Genomic DNA, 16,316 nt, shown 5'->3' on the forward strand with positions numbered 1-16,316 from the left:
TAACACTGAGTCTTGGGTGTTATACATATACTTAACATTTTAGGCATCTACTGAGTTATACAAAGAGCAAAGTATTTTAGAATTTAGACATAACAGTTAAAGCTTAGGAGTAAATGTGATTATGAAAGATTATACTTTAACCTTTAGTTTTTTATAAGCATATTTAAAATGAACATTCTCTTAGAAATAAAACATTTGACAGTTGTTTTATGTTAGGATTATTAAATACAAACTATAACAGAAGCTTTCTCATGTTTATGTCTACATTTTTACCAGGGTTATGTTAATTAACAGATAGCATCTAATCTTTATATTTGTCTTGTTTTTCTTCCTGAGTCCTTTTTGTTGAAGATAAAGTTTTTGACTTATAGCTATCCACATATACCATTAGAGAAGAATAAAGTAGTGTAACTAACAAGTAAATTTGGTTATTATATAGATAAGTATTAAGATATAACATGGCCAGTGAGAATATTAAGTTTTTAGGAATTTTAAATTATTTTTAAATATATGATGACATTTTACCCATGCAAATTTAGCTAACAGAAGGATAGAATATTTCTTTTAATTATTGTAATACTTCTTAAACCTCTCTTTATGTAAAATGTTAAACTATTTTAGCACCTTACTTTTACAGGATGAGAGAATAAATTCTTTGCAACAGTTTTCCTTTAAGAGTGAGAAGATTTGTTTTCTGAAATAAAGAATAAGATTAACTTAAACATTGGCAAGGATATTATTTTGATGCTTGTTCTAGTTTACTACCTGCCAGAATGCAACATACTAGAAACAGAACAGCTTTAAAAAGGTGAATTTAATAAGTGTATTAGTTAGGGTTCTCTAGAGAAACAGAATCAACAGGGAACACTTGCAAATATAAAATTTATGAAAGTGTCTCACGTGACCGTAGGAATGCAGAGTCCAAAATCCACAGGGCAGGCTACGAAGCTGATGACTCCAATGGATGGCCTGGATGAACTCCACAGGAGAGGCTCACCAGCCAAAGCGGGAATGCAATCTGTCTCCTCTGAGTCCTCCTTAAAAGGCTTCCCATGATTGGATTTAGCATCACTAATTGCAGAAGACACTCCCCTTTGGCTGATTACAAATGGAATCAGCTGTGGATGTAGCTGACGTGATCATGACCTAATCCTATGAAATGTCCTCATTGCAACAGACAGGCCAGCGCTTGCCCAATCAGATGAACAGGTACCACAACTTGGCCAAGTTGACACCTGTCCCTAACCATGACAGTCCACCCCTTGTCAACTTGGCACATATATATATATATATATATATATATCACCTTAGACCATACTTAATTTCCAAATGAAAACAAGCACACATTTTTTCTTTTACCTGACAATACTCAACTGTCCTGCATATAACTAGAAACACATTAAATCTCTCCAGAATAGTGTGCAAATCCTTGGGCAACATTCATTCTTAAACTTGATATCTTACAACTTAAATAGTATAACACAAACAAAACAGCATTACAGTCCTCGTTTCTGTAACTGATCACGTGGTCGAAGTTCATATTTATCACTACCTTCTTCCACTACCCATTCCATGTTCCCTTTCCCCTCAGCAAGCACTTCAGCTGGCCGTGGTTCTTTGCCTGGTGGGGTGACCCAAACCTTCATTCCTGAAGTCTCAGAGCCATTGGTGGTCCTGCCTGGATTGTGTTGTTGCAGTTTTCCATTGATTTTAATCACAGGGTATGGTAGTACTAATAGATGCCCCAGGGGATCTCCTATATTCCAAGAAAACTCTTCTTTACCTCCATTATGTAGGTGCAGTCCTACTTCCTTCTGATAGTCAGGGTCAATTACCCCAGACAATAATGTAATCCCCTTCTTGGTGTGTTGATCCAGAGGCATAAGTAGCCCAAAGTGGCCAGGTGGCAATCTTAACTTCCAGTTCAGTGGTATCACTGTTGTTTCTCCTGGAGAAAGCACACCCCGTTTTGGAACTAAAACCTGTAGACCAGCAGAACTCAGGGTAGCAGGGACAGGAAGCAAAAATTTTCCGAGTGGATCACTAGGAGAAATAGTGAGTGGCACCACACCCATTTCCACCTCTTGGTTCCTGGACCCAAAGATCCTGGCTATGGGAGAAACAGCACCATACAGTGGACGCTGATTCAGAGCATACACAGCTTCCTGGAGAACATTATCCCAGCCTTTCAAGTTTTTGCCACCTAGTTGACACTGTAATTGAGTTTTCAAAAGGCCATTCCACTGTTCTATCAATCCAGCAGCTTCTGGATGATGGGGAACATGGTAAGACCAGAGAATTCCATGAGCACGTGCCCATTCCCGCACTTCATTTGCTGTGAAGTGTGTTCCTTGATCCGAAGCAATGCTATGTGGAATACCATGACGATGGATAAGGCATTCTGTAAGCCCACGGATAGTAGTTTTGGCAGAAGCATTGCCTGCAGGGAAAGCAAACCCATATCCAGAGTATGTGTCTATTCCAGTTAGAACAAATCGCTGCCCCTTCCATGAAGGGAGTGGTCCAATGTAATCAACCTGCCACCATGTAGCTGGCTGGTCACCTCGGGGAATGGTGCCATATCGGGGGCTGAGTGTGGGTCTCTGCTGCTGGCAGATTGGGCACTCAGCAGTGGCTGTAGCCAGGTCAGCCTTGGTGAGTGGAAGTCCATGTTGCTGAGCCCATGCATAACCTCCATCCCTACCACCATGACCACTTTGTTCATGAGCCCATTGGGCAATAACAGGAGTTGCTGGGGAAAGAGGCTGACTGGTATCCATAGAACGGGTCATCTTATCCACTTGATTATTAAAATCTTCCTCTGCTGAAGTCACCCTCTGGTGTGCATTCACATGGGACACAAATATCTTCATGTTTTTAGCCCACTCAGAAAGGTCTATCCACATACTTCTTCCCCAGACCTCTTTGCCACCAATTTTCCAATTATGGTCTTTCCAAGTCCCTGACCATCCAGCCAAACCATTAGCAACAGCACATGAGTCAGTATACAAATGCACCTCTGGCCAGTTTTCCTTCCAAGCAAAATGAACAACCAGGTGCACTGCTCGAAGTTCTGCCCACTGGGAGGATTTCCCCTCACCACTGTCCTTCAAGGACACCCCAGAAAGGGGTTGTAATGCTGCAGCTGTCCACTTTCGGGTGGTACCTGCATATCGTGCTGAGCCATCTGTAAACCAGGCCCGAGTTTTCTCTTCCTCAGTCAATTCACTGTAAGGAACTCCCCAAGAGGCCATAGCTCTGGTCTGGGAAAGAGAAGGTAATGTGGCAGCAGGAGTGGAAACCATGGGCACTTGTGCCACTTCTTCATGTAACTTACTTGTGCCTTCAGGACCTGCTCTGGCTCTATCTCGTATATACCATTTCCACTTTACAATAGAGTGCTGCTGTGCACGCCCAACTTTATGGCTTGGTGGGTCAGACAACACCCAACTCATGATAGGCAACTCAGGTCTCATGGTAACTTAGTGGCCCATGGTTAAGCGTTCAGTCTCTACTAAGGCCCAGTAGCAGGCCAAAAGCTGTTTCTCAAAAGGAGAGTAGTTATCTGCAGCAGATGGTAAGGCTTTGCTCCAAAATCCTAAGGGTCTGCATTATGATTCTCCTACTGGGGCCTGCCAAAGGCTCCAGACAGCATCTCTATTTGCCACTGACACTTCCAGCACCATTGGATCTGCTGGATCATATGGCCCAAGTGGCAGAGCAGCTTGCACAGCAGCCTGGACCTGTCGCAGAGCCTCCTCTTGTTCAGGTCCCCACTCAAAATTAGCAGATTTTCTGGTCACTCGATAAATGGGCCGGAGTAGCACACCCAAATGAGGAATATGTTGTCGCCAAAATCCAAAAAGACCAACTAGGCATTGTGCCTCTTTTTTGGTTGTGGGAGGGGCCAGATGCAGTAATTTATCCTTCACCTTAGAAGGGATATCTCGACATGCCCCACACCACTGAACACCTAGAAATTTTACTGAGGTGGAAGGCCCCTGTATTTTTGTTGGATTTATCTCCCATCCTCTGATACGCAAATGCCTTACCAGTAAATCTAGAATAGTTGCTACTTCTTGCTCACTAGGTCCAATCAACATGATATCATCCATATAATGGACCAGTGTGATGTCTTGTGGGAGGGAGAAACGATCAAGGTCTCTGCGAACAAGATTATGACATAGGGCTGGAGAGTTGATATACCCCTGAGGTAGGACAGTGAAAGTATATTGCTGACCTTGCCAGCTGAATGGAAACTGTTTCTGGTGGTCCTTACTAATAGCTATTGAGAAAAAAGCATTTGCCAGATCAATAGCTGCATACCAGGTACCAGGGGATGTATTGATTTGCTCAAGCAATGATACTACATCTGGAACAGCAGCTGCAATTGGAGTTACCACCTGGTTGAGTTTACGATAATCCACTGTCATTCTCCAAGACCCATCTGTTTTCTGCACAAGCCAAATAGGAGAGTTGAATGGGGATGTGGTGGGAATCACCACCCCTGCATCTTTCAAGTCCTTAAGAGTGGCAGTAATCTCTGCAATCCCTCCAGGAATACGGTATTGCTTTTGATTTACTATTTTGCTTGGTATGGGTAGTTCTAGTGGCTTCTACTTGGCCTTTCCCACCATAATAGCCCTCACTGCACGAGTTAGAGAACCAACGTGGGGATTCTGCCAGTTGCTCAGTATGTCTATGCCAATTATACATTCCGGAACTGGGGAAATAACTACAGGATGGGTCCGGGGGCCCACTGGACCCGCTGTGAGATGGACCTGAGCTAAAACTCCATTGATCACCTGGCCTCCATAAGCCCCCACTCTGACTGGTGGTCCACAGTGACGTTTTGGGTCCCCTGGAATTAATGTCACTTCTGAACCAGTGTCTAATAATCCCCGAAATATCTGATCATTTCCTTTTCCCCAATGCACAGTTACCCTGGTAAAAGGCTGTCGGTCTCCTTGGGGAAGACTTAGAGGAAGGTTAGCAGTATAAATTTGTGGCAGTGTAACAGGTTTCTTCCCCATAGGGACCTGGCCTCCCCTTCATTCAAGGGGCTCAGGGTCTGTAAACTGTTTCAAGTCTGGAAATTGGTTAAGGGGCCGTGACTCTGTGTTTTTGTAATTCAGGTTAGACTTCTGTTCCCTTGACCTAGAACTCTTTTGTTTATACAGTTCCAACAAGAATTTAGTAGGCTGCCCTTCTATTGTATTTCTAAGCACCCCATGATTTACTAGCCAATGCCACAAATCTCTGCATGTCATATAATTTTGATGCCTCCTTTGAGTTTGTTGTCTATTATAATACCCACGTCTACCCTGTCTTTGGTGATTAAGTGCTACCACCTGGCTTCTGCCAACTCGGGATCCTGTCATCCCCATTGTGTTTAAGGATTCCAGCTCAGTGACAGCAGTTCCTACAGTAATATCTGACCTACAGAGAAGTGCAACCACAGAGCTCTTGAGGGATGATGGTGCTAGTCTCACAAATTTATTTCTCACTGTTCTGGCAAAAGGTGCATCCTCTGGACATTCCTGGGGTGTAAGAGTAGGCTTTGCATGATAAATCCACTCTAACATTCCAATCTCTCTAAGCCTCTGGATCCCCTCATCTACATTATACCAGGGAAGTTCTGGCATTTCAACCTCAGGTAATGTTGGCCACCTTTTGATCCATGTTTCAACCAACCACCCAAACAAGCTGTTAACACCTTTTCTAACTGCTCTAGCTATAACATTGAATGCAGAATCTCTGCTTAGTGGGCCCATATCAATAAATTCAGCCTGATCCAGCCTTATATTCCTCCCACCATTATCCCACACTCTTAAAATCCATTGCCACACATATTCCCTTGATTTCTGTCTATATAAATTGGAAAACTCACACACTCCTTTTGGAGTATAACGTACCTCCTCATGTGTGATACTTTGTACCTCACCTTTAGGGGCCTGTTGGGACTTTAGTCTAGTTATAGGTCTAGAGGAAATGAGGGGTGGTGGGGGTGGGTCATGAAAAGAATTAGAAATATCTTCCAAGCCATTTGCTTCAGGGCTTTCATTTGCAGTTTCATCTGGTGAAACAGGATTAATAACTCTAGGGCTAATCCCTTCAGGAGGAGGTTGGGTGGCCAATTCCTCAAGGCAAGCTGGAGGTGGGGCAGCTATGTCCTCAGGGCAGACTATTACAGGGTTATCTAAAGAAGGCTCAGCATGGTCTAGGGTTTCAACCTCACCCCCAACATCATTATCAATCCATATGTCACCATCCCATTTTTCAGGGTCTCACTCCTTTCCAATCAATGCCCTCACTTTAACGGCAGACACCATGGAAAACTGAGATTTCAGTTTACGTTGTAAAGTTGCTACTCTAACAATAAGATTCTGAGTCTGATTTTCAGAGATCTCAAGTCTACGGCTACAGGAAATAAAATTTTTCTTCAGGATACTCATAGAAACCTCTACATCTTTCAGACGGCACTTAAGCTTCTTGTTTGAAGCCTTAAGCCCATCTCTTTCACCCTTTAATGTAGACAGTGTATCTAACAACAACCAACCAACATCTCTATAACTCTTATTTCTACAAAACTCTGTAAAGGTGTCAAAAACGTTATCCCCCACAATCTGGCTTTGTACAAGTGAAGCATTAGGAGAATCGAATGATGATATTTTGACTATCTCCTTTGCCAACTCAGTCCATGGATTGGGAGTGTCATTCTGATTACGGGAATCAGAGTCCTTAGTGTCTCTGAGCCCAGTCAGAGTAGAAAACCATTCATAAAAACCCATTTTTAAGATTCTGTTCCTTAAGAACCACTCCTGGTACCAAGATGTATTAGTTAGGGTTCTCTAGAGAAACAGAATCAACAGGGAACACTTGCAAATATAAAATTTATGAAAGTGTCTCACGTGACTGTAGGAATGCAGAGTCCAAAATCCACAGGGCAGGCTACGAAGCTGATGACTCCAATGGATGGCCTGGATGAACTACAGGAGAGGCTCACCAGCCAAAGCAGGAATGCAATCTGTCTCCTCTGAGTCCTCCTTAAAAGGCTTCCCATGATTGGATTTAGCATCACTAATTGCAGAAGACACTCCCCTTTGGCTGATTACAAATGGAATCAGCTGTGGATGTAGCTGACGTGATCATGACCTAATCCTATGAAATGTCCTCATTGCAACAGACAGGCCAGCGCTTGCCCAATCAGATGAACAGGTACCACAACTTGGCCAAGTTGACACCTGTCCCTAACCATGACAATAAGTTATGAGTTTAATTAATTATCCAAATTTAAAATAAGTCTATAGAAATGTCTAATCTAAGGCATGCAAGGAAAGATACTTTCATTCAAGAAGGCCAATGACATTCAGCATTTCTCTCTGAATTGGAAGTGTATATGGCAAACATGGCAGCATCTGCTGACTTTCTCTCCAGATATCTTGCTTCATGAAACTCCCCAGGAAGCATTTTCCTTCTTCATCTCCAAAGGTTGCTAACTGGGTGGACTCTGTGGTTCTTTTGTCCTTCTGTCATTTCTCTGCAGCTCTCTCCTCATTCTCAAAAGACACTCTCTCCAAAATGTCTCCTCTTTTATAGGATTCCAGTAATCTAAAGAAGCCCCAGGTAGAATGGGTGGAAACATGTCTCCATCTAATCAAGTTTAACACCCACAATTGATTGAGTCACATCTCTGTGAAGATAACCTAATCAAGTTTCCAACCTATGGTACTGAATAGGGATTAGAAGAAACCATCGCTCGTACAAGATTGACTAGAATTAAAACATGGCTCTTCTAATACATAAATTCCTTCAAACTCGCACAATATTATATAAAATTCTTATCTTTTAGGCAGAGTGTTCAGATAGGTAAGAAAACTTTTTATAACCTTTCGTTAAGAGGAGACTAACATTCTTATCTTTTCTGGGATGGGAGGAAAAAAAAAATAGGACTATTAAACTTTACCACTTTGGAAACCCTTGATACTGTGTCAAACATTCAAGACACCCAAATCAATAATCCAAGCCCTTGATCTTGAGGCTTGCTCTTGTGAAGCTTATGTATGTAGCAGTGAAGCTTAGCTTATCTACAGATATGCCTAAGAGTTACTTCTGAAGGACCTCTTTTGTTGCTCAGATGTGGCCTCTCTCTCTCTAAGCCCAACTTTCCAACTGAAATTTTTGTCCTCCCCACTATGTGGGAATAACATTCAGGGGTGAAAGTCTCCCTGGTGGCATGAGAGATGATGCCAGGGATGAGTCTAGCCCTGGCACCATGGGATCAACAATACCATTCTGACCAAAAAGGGGAAAAGAACTTTAACAAATAAGGTATAAGTGACTGAGGGAGTTCAAATAGAGTCAGGAGACTACTCTGGAGGTCACTCTTGTGGAAGCTTCAGTTAGACATTGTTACCTATCATAACTTGCCAAACCCCAACTAAAACCATTCCAGCCAATCCTAAAGAACACCTAGGGCAATATATAAGATTCTACAAAGGTTCTATGCACTTGGGTAGGTTCCAGAAATGTACAACCTCAAGATGGGTCCCTGGGCCTGATAAGTCTTGAAACCAGAAGGTCTAGCCTCTTCAGATTATCAACTAGCTGCACCCCCCCATCACATATTATCAACAGCACCTTCCAAACTTCCAACATGAAAAAGTTAGAATGGCCATAGCCCAAATACTCCTAAAGAATGGGATAGAAAAATCAATGGTGATAGTGAAGTTATATAGAAAAAATAGCGTTTAACAAATGAATATAATTGCCAAATCATTAAACTGATATTTCTTTTAGTCCCAATATGTTAGAGCAGCTAGAAGTAAAAACCTAAAATTGTGGAATTGTAAACCATACTAATCTCTGAATCCATTCTACAACTAACCATTGTGTTGTGCTTTGAAATGTATTGCTTTTTTGGAAACATATGATATTTTTCACCAAAAACAAATTGTGATGGTAATATATATATTCTTTCTAGCCTCCAATGTTCTGGAGCAGCTAGACTGAAAAAATGTGAGATAATACAATGCTAACCCAAGATAAATTCTGGGATCTGTCCTATAACTGCATGTTGAAGAGTGCCTTGAAAAATACTGCTTTTTCATTCTTTGTTTTGTATATATGTCATACTATATAATTAGAAAGTTAAAAAAGAATAGACTAACAATCTACATTATTTTAACAGAGAAACTGAAATCTAAGTTTTGTATGCATACATGCTTTCATGCAAAAGTTTTTTTAATATTATAAAAAGTCTTATTAAATTTTGATCAGCATTGAATAAATGGACAGAATTTACTTTCATAACCTTTTACAACTTCTTGTACTTACTGGTGACTAAAAACGTACTTTTTACACCACTCCACAATCTTTCACTTCCATCCAGGTCTTGTGGTCAGCAACCAACTACAAAATTTACTTTCTTAAACTTTCTGTGACTTTTAATATGTACTTAGTTAGCAATGACTACAATAAAACAATTTATCTTTTTTTTTTTTGCATTGGCAGGCACCAGGAATCAAACCCGGGTCGATTGGCAGGTGAGATCTCTGCCTGTTGAGCCAACATGGCCTGTCCAAACAAAATTTACTTTTGTGTTACAAAAATATTACTTTACAAAGTTAACATTTTGCAAGACTGTGCTCTGAGGCAGTTGGAAGTCACCAAAGTATTCTGATAGAACTGCTCTGAGGCAGGTGGAGGTCAGCAAGGCCTTCTGATAAGATGTTTTTTAAGATATGGGGATTATTTTGAAACCTTTAAGGTAGCACTATCTAAGTGAGGAGGGTAGGAATTTTATTTTTATATTCAAAAGAAATATGTATTGAGAGTAAAGATGAAGAGGGATGCAGAAATGTATTTTTAAAAATTTATGACTAAAAACCAAGACACGGGAGGAGGAGTTGGTTTTCAAGGAAGTTTTTGTACTTAGCTGGAAATGTTTTACCTTCCTGTTTAAAAGGTTGTTGTTTTCAATGGGAAAAGTTAGTTTAGGCTTGACCTGAATGCTCATCAGCACTACTCAGCCAGCCTACCTTGGGTTGTTTTTATTCCATAAAAAAGGATTATTGGATATTTTTGCTTAAAGATTTCTTTTGGGATGCCAAGAGGCCTCAGATCTAGTTTGGTTTACTAGTCTTATGGTGGCCCCCAATGAGTGAAGATGGTCTTTCCTAGAACAGGAGTGGGTCATTCATGGAGAATGAGAAATTCATGGGTCACTAGCCTTATGCTTACAAAGGAGCGAGATAGTGAAGGTTTTAGATTTGGTTTTACTGTCAATACCCATAACTAGGCAAGTCTGAGTGGAAGTAGCCTCAGAGTGGAAGTTTAGGACATAATGGCTTCAGTATTAATTAAGAACTTAATAATTTTACCTCTTACATTGAGTGTCACCTAGGGCTCCTCTAAGTTGGTCAGATGTGAAGTCAGCAGAACCATAAGCGTCCTGGGGCACTTTAATCTTTTTTACTTGCTGTGAGCAGGGCTTGAGGGGCTGTCCTGCCTCTCCTCACCCACACTTCAAGAAACAGTGCTGTCCCTGGGACCAAAGCTCATGTTGGTGGAACCTGGAGCAAAGCCCCAAAGGCCCTGAGGTTGAGGGGTGTCTTGTGGTTTCTGGCACTCTCTTTGCCAGTGGCCCTATGACTCACAGTTGAAGCAAGGCACTTGAAGTTTTTTTGTTCGTTTGCTTGTTTGTTTTTTACATGGGCAGGCATCAGGAATCGAACCCGGGTCCTCTGGCATGGCAGGCAAGCATTCTTGCCTGCTGAGCCACCGTGGCCCACCCCACTTGAAGTTTTGAGCTGTGATTTGGGTGACCTTGAGAGGAAAATAAATAGTTAACAGCAACTGCAATAATTTGAGCCTGTTCTTTGGTCTTTGCTTGCCTATCTTTGCTTTTTACTCTTCCTTGGCCTTGTTTTAAATTGAGACATGGCATAATAGAAGCTACAGGTCCTTCTCAGCTCCTTGCCTTGATAGAGAGCTACAGATATCCGGGCAAAGAGAATTTTTAACTATCTTTACAGACTGGATAATTGTATTGTAATTGAGAGTTCCATTGGAGGGCTGTGATTCCCATTTTTTAGCTTATATTGATTATTGGCATTTCCCATTTTTTGTTCTTGAGGTATGGACACTTGGCCCACCTGAGAGAAATCTAGGATAATGCTCCCAGGTTTACTTTTGTCCTCTAATTTCCTGTTTTCTGAGGACTATAAAAGAGCGTAATTTAGAATGGATTTTTATATTTGGCTGTAATGGAGTTCAATAGAGATTAGACAAGGAATCTGGGGTTTTAGAAGATGATTATTTAAAATATCTGCCTCCTTCCATGAATAAGATTCATGAAGAAGTTTCTGACAGTTCTCTTGGGCATGACATAATTTGCAAGGGTTCTTTATGGGTTAGTCTTGATAAAATGCCGTACAGGTTTTATGTAGAGAATTTCTTACCACTTTCTCTCCCTCTTACAAAAGAGATTAAATTATGAGATAGGATTATAGTTTACTGTCTTATTTGTAGGCTAACATTGGCAATCCTCAAGATGATATTGCAACAAGGCAGTATTGCAGTAGACTGGGAGCACTACCCATTTTTAAAGAAGAGAGAGAAAAAAGGGAGATTTTCCTACTAGTGCCTGGGATCCCAGATGCTGGCCTGCTGTTCTGGGAGCTGATACCTTGGGCCCATTGGATCAGGATCTCTATCTCTAGGTATCCCTGGAGACACAGAAGATGGATGACTCGGTACCATTCCGAAGCTACTGAGACAACCCACTCATTTTACTGCATGTCTGTGCTCTTAAGTTACTGATTAGATTTCTGCTTCAGACAATAGAAAGGTTTTATCACAACAAAGAAATCTTAGGGAGGGGATCTCATGGATACCAGTCCTAGGTGCTGCCATGATAGAACTAGAAGGAAAGAACATGTGGTAAAGAAATTGGGCTCTTTTTAGAACATGGCTTAGTGTCCTTTTTAGTCAATCAGAGGGGTCTGGTTATGGACACTTTATAAGACAGGACCAGGAGTGAGGCTCCCTTCATTCCTTACAAAACAATTTTTTTAAGAAAGTGAATGCACACTCAACAGTGAATTCTCCCCAGCCAGTGGTTTCTACTTGTACTAGATGATACCTTCAAGATAGCTAATAGCAGAACACTGTGGGAATCAAGACATAGTCATGGACAAAGAGACAGAAAGACTTGGAAATAAAAAGTGAGGAGCTGGTCATGAGAATGATGTCATGAGCAAACATAGAGCCAGAGGGCCTGTGTGCTTGGAGACCTACCAGCTTTTACAGGCTCATTTTACTCTAATTAAGTTAGCTAGGACTTTTGCTTACTCTGCACATCTCATTTCTGACTTTCAAGGGGATATACTCCCATTGGAAAGAACAAAACTCCCATGGGCATAAACAAGAAGGGACTTTCTAGAGTGTCAAAGATAATACCTTGTTTGGTACAAGAATCCTTAGCTCAAAATCCTACGTTACAAAAGATGGAAGGTCTCAGATGACATAGAAAGTCAGACAGAGGAGAAAGGTGATTCTCTGGAGATAAAAGAGGATCTCTGTGGAGGAGGTGAAAAGATGAACAGATTCAGCAGGAGGAAGGATCCAAGCCCTCACAAGGGAGGAAAAGAGAGCATGGAGAAGTTTTGGAGAGCTGCAGAGAGACAGAGAGAGGTCTTGATTTGGCTCCCACTGGACTCCTGCTCTACACAGAAAGAAGCCTTCAGTACCAAAGGGTAGTAGATCCTGAAGCTCCTTGGATCTACATGTTGAGACAGGGTTCCTGCCATCTCTGAGGAGGGAGCCACTGGGTCAGGGTGAAGTGAGTTTATGTCCTGGGGTAGTCACATTTGGCCCATAGATTCCTAGAGAAATAGAGTTATATGAGGACATAGGAGAGGATCACAATGTGGCAAGCAGGGAGAAGAAAATAAAAGTACATGGCCAAGCCTCCCAGTATGCAACAATCCAGACAGTTGGAGAGAAGTCACTCCTGGCCACCTTGCCAAACCATATTGCCAGATTTCATTTTCCAGGTTCTTGGCCATGCCATGAGAAAGAATTCAAGGGTACAGCACAGCACTGAGTAGGCAGTCAGAAAATTTATTGAGAACACATTTAGGAGAATATGCAGGCACTCTCAAAAAGACATAGGTGAGAAAGGTGAGAGGACTTACAGAGGAGTTTGGTTGGGCTCCCATTTTGTGTGCTGTTCCTCAAGTGATAACTCAGGGATCTTCTCTGTTATCTAATAGACCCACAATTATTTTGTTTCTCAGTGCCTGTTTTCTCTTACAAATAAATGCACTAATAAGTATGGCTCTGTACATCATTCTCAATTTTGTTTATTCAAGATGGTCATAACTTAAGTATAGCCAAATATGAATATAAAATAAAGGTCCAAAACTAGAAATACTTTAAAGAAAGAATAAAATATATATTCTTGAAATGAAATACAATACAGCAGTGGACATTAACTTCACACAATAACATAAATGAAACTCATAAATGTTTCATTTATGAAATAAAACAGACATAAATGATCCCTAATAAAAAAGCAAAATTATCTGACCTCTCTAAAGAATATAGAGAACTGGTTGGAACATCATGTCCTTGTTTACAGCAATAAATAGACAGAATAATTTCAAATGCATACCTTTTAAAATCCCATCAAAGGGTTGAGATTGCAGAACATTGACATGGTTCAAAACCTAAGTAGAACCTATCTTTCAGGGATGGAGGAGATGCCAACAGTTGATCAATTGATACAGATGTAAGTGATAAGAACAGTTGAGTCATAACAGTTAACATATTAGGAGATCTAAATGCAGGCTGACAGGACAACCCTAAACCTTCAAAGGACTCAAATCTCAGGTGTGTCTGAATCCTCTTTCAGGATCTTTCTCCATGAATCACCTGAGTACTTACATAAAAGATAGGGAAGAGTGAGAGTTGGAAATAGCAGCAGTGCAGAAGAAGCAGGAAACTGATCCAAACCCTTCACCTCTCTTTCCACTGTATAACAAATCTTTAGTCTTCATGGAAAAGGACAATAAGCACTACAAGACTTATTGGGTAATTTCAGAGGAGATGGACATTATAAGAAAGGATGACAAGGAAACACTAGAAATCAGAAACACAGTAACTAAGCTAAAAATGCTTCCAATAGGCTTATATATATAATCAACATAGCTAGTGAAAAATCACTGGGCAGGAAGATAAGTCAATAGATACTATCAAAAGTGAAACATGAGAATAAAAAAACATGAAGAGAAAAACAGAAACAACATGCAGCTTAGGAACTGTGGAAAATATTATGTCTTGTAACATATTTATGTTGAAATTCCAGAAAAAGAAGAGGAGAGGAGAGGAGAAAAAGAGAAAGGAGGGGGAAAGAGAATGAAGCAGAAGAAATGATTGAAGAAATAATGACTGAAAATATTGCCAAAATATAGATAAACATCAAGATATATATCCAAGATCCTCATGGCACCCCTAGCAGAATTAAAAACAAAAATAAAAGCAAGCAAAATGAGCAAAAGCACAAAGATCATATTCAAATTGAATGAGAAAACAAAAGACATAGACAAAATCTTAAAAGCAGCTTGAAGAATATAGAAGTATTAAATACAGAGAGGAACTATATATTGAACAAATATGCAACATGCAGCAAAATCCTGCTACCAACAGATTTCCTGCTAAAATCATGAAAGCCAGAATACAATAGAAATGAAATCTTTGAAGTACTGTGAGAAAGAAAATTACTGTGCAATAGCAAAATTCAATGTGTAAAGACAGTACATTGCAAAATTGAAAGAGAAGTGAAAATATTTTCAAGAAGATAAAATATGTGAGTTTAGATGTATAAAATGAAGTTATAACAGTGGAAATAGAAAATAAACTGTGGTAAAATAAAATTCAGTTTTTTAAAAATTGATCAAAAATACTCAAGAAACATGCAACATATTGGTATGTGACCCAATGTAGCTGGGTCACCATAGGTAAAGGACATTGGTTGGGAATTGTGTTCATCTTCTGAACATTTTCTATCAGCTAAGTAAGGATTTAGTCCCTGAGTTATGAAATAAAAATGCCTGAGGTATATGGTGTATTTGATTATGCAGTAAAAGCAAAGTAACATACCCAGGGAAGGCCGATTTTTTTTTTAAGATTTCAATTTGGAATATAAAAAAATGATGTATTTTGATAGTAACATGTTTGTTTGCACTTGATATTAATTTTCCTGGATTAAAATGACTTAACCAGTAAAATAAAATATAACATAATTTTGCCGAATCACTTAATCTCACCTAACTTTTAAACTATGGATAAATTTTGAAAATTTATTTTTAGTACCTACACAGGAAGCATCAGGGTATTCAATTAAACATAGTGAATATGGCAAAAATAAACAAGAGGTTAAGTGTGCTATTTACAAGAAGTCAGATGAACTCAATAGATCAACTTGTGACTTAAATGTGTTTTCATAACATTTTTATAACATTTCAATACAACTTCCTTTTTTTTCACAAATTTCAGATATTCCCTAACAAAAATAAAATTAAAACAAAATACATGGTCTAAAGCTTATTTAGAGGAAAAGAGCTTAATTTGTGGAAGTAGCACATTTGTAAAAAAAATAAATGAACTTCTCTATCAAACTGCCTTAGAGCACTTATGGGTTTTTGTTTTTAGATCCCCTCATGAAATCACCTACAATACTTTCTCAAAATGCCTAAGATTCAATTTGAGCAATTGGCATACATGTGCACACATAAACTATCACATTTGAGTGCCTTATACATTCTGAGCTCAAATTATTTATTATATGTTATTCATTAAATTGCTGAACTGAAGTTCTCTCAGAAATACTCTCTTCAAGAATGGTTTCTCACATGAATGGGCTTTGCCAATGCACTTGGCAGAGTAATATTTAGGAGCTGCCATAGAACTCAGCCCATATTATTTTTTGTTCCATCGAAATCTAAGTTACATGAGAACTTTTTCACTCAAGTGAGGGCCATTTTCTAAAGTTAGTAATTTAATAATGTTCATTGGAAAGTCTGTTGAAAACTTGATAAACTGCTTATGTGCCAAAATCCCACTGTTTGGCTCATTCATATCATTTTTATTGTTACAATGCAGGAGAAAAGCAGGATGTACTAGTTGGTGATCAAGTAAAAACAATATTAAAGCTAAAAATAGTTCTCTGCTGAAAACCTCATCAAATATTTACAAATTCTCTTAAAGGGAAAAGATCTTAGACTCTTATCTAAATGACATATCATTGAAGG

At 39.7% G+C, this 16,316-nt stretch overlaps 1 long non-coding RNA gene across 1 annotated transcript in view; it reads left to right on the top strand.

The window, feature by feature from the left end:
- LOC143679467 (uncharacterized) overlaps positions 1–14,843 on the top strand; it is a 53,012-nt gene extending 38,169 nt beyond the window's left edge. The window contains exons 2-3 of the long non-coding RNA XR_013173788.1: positions 9,514–9,545; positions 14,372–14,843. This is a non-coding gene — a long non-coding RNA (uncharacterized LOC143679467). The remainder of the gene's footprint in view (positions 1–9,513; positions 9,546–14,371) is intronic.
- The last annotated feature ends 1,473 nt before the right edge of the window (positions 14,844–16,316 follow it).

Source organism: Tamandua tetradactyla, chromosome 4, assembly GCF_023851605.1.
Source record: "Tamandua tetradactyla isolate mTamTet1 chromosome 4, mTamTet1.pri, whole genome shotgun sequence".
In the NCBI taxonomy this organism is placed as follows: Eukaryota; Metazoa; Chordata; class Mammalia; order Pilosa; family Myrmecophagidae; genus Tamandua; species Tamandua tetradactyla.